The following is a 1,190-nucleotide window of genomic DNA, read 5'->3' as shown; positions in this document are numbered from 1 at the left end:
TGTGAACGTTCACACAAAAAGATTGGATTTTTTAAATCTGAATTGAACATTAGGACCTGCCGTGTGAACGTAGCGTAAGACGGGTACGCAAGAGAAGACTTTCTTAGCTTTGTAGTAAACAGTTTTTGTTAAATTTTTGAGTTCATCCATCCTTCCACCAGAGAAAGATTCTTCTGTAACACTAACAGTTTTAGAAAGTTTAAAATGAAACGATTGATCTAAAATACACCTAACGTGTGTGTCCTCCCAGTTCACAGTTCCACATACAGTTTATAAAAAATGGGGACAGACTTCAGAGTTTTGTTTTTTGCAGGAACAGCCAAAACTCTGCTACACTGTAAGATTCTGAAGTGGCAAAGAAAAACGTTTTTGACTAGGTGTGATATTTGCAAAAGGAAGTGTTGATAAGTACTGACAGAAAACTGGCCAGACTGCCTCCCAGAAAAAATGTGAGTTGTTATTCAGCGTGTGGAGATAGAAACAGCGCACATCTCTGACACATAAACATGACYTGAACAACTGCCGGCACTTCTTCTGTGAATCTGCTAAAACACAATTCACATCAATGATGAAGAGCTGATTATTGTCACAATCCTTTTAAAGATAAAAAGGGACTAGGTGAGGCACATCAACCCATTGGTTTTTGCCTCCACTCATTTGGACATATAGGGTTAAAGTTTTGTTTCTTTTTGTGTGAAGTGTTCTTTAATGTGACCAAATAAAAATCATTCATTCATTCATTCATTCATTCATTCAGATTAAAGATTTAAAACGTATGTTCACATGAGGTTATTTCTCTTGAAATTAATTATTGGTATTTTCCCAATAAAAACTACGTCTCTAAACTTTGCATTCATAGAGAGGATTTTATATGTGTGAGGATATCTAAATGTCAAATTATTTTGAAATTGTAACACATTCCTATAAACTCTTTAAAACTTCAATTTCACTTATGAATTTTTCTACCAATAGAGATTCTGGGAAAACATAAATATTTATTAAATTAGCAGCTCTGTTTCTGACCACAATTCCTGGAAAGACAAAGGTCACAAACAGAAAAGAAAAGATTTTATTGAGTATCGAGCAAGCAGATTTAGAAATATCTTATTCTTATCAAACCACCCTAGCCATGTATCTGTGTGTGTGTGTGTGTGTGTGTGTGTGTGTGTGTGTGTGTGTGTGTGTGTGTG

The sequence above is a fragment of the Austrofundulus limnaeus genome, unplaced genomic scaffold (assembly GCF_001266775.1).
Source record: "Austrofundulus limnaeus strain Quisiro unplaced genomic scaffold, Austrofundulus_limnaeus-1.0 Scaffold500, whole genome shotgun sequence".
In the NCBI taxonomy this organism is placed as follows: Eukaryota; Metazoa; Chordata; class Actinopteri; order Cyprinodontiformes; family Rivulidae; genus Austrofundulus; species Austrofundulus limnaeus.
This window is presented reverse-complemented; position numbering follows the sequence as displayed.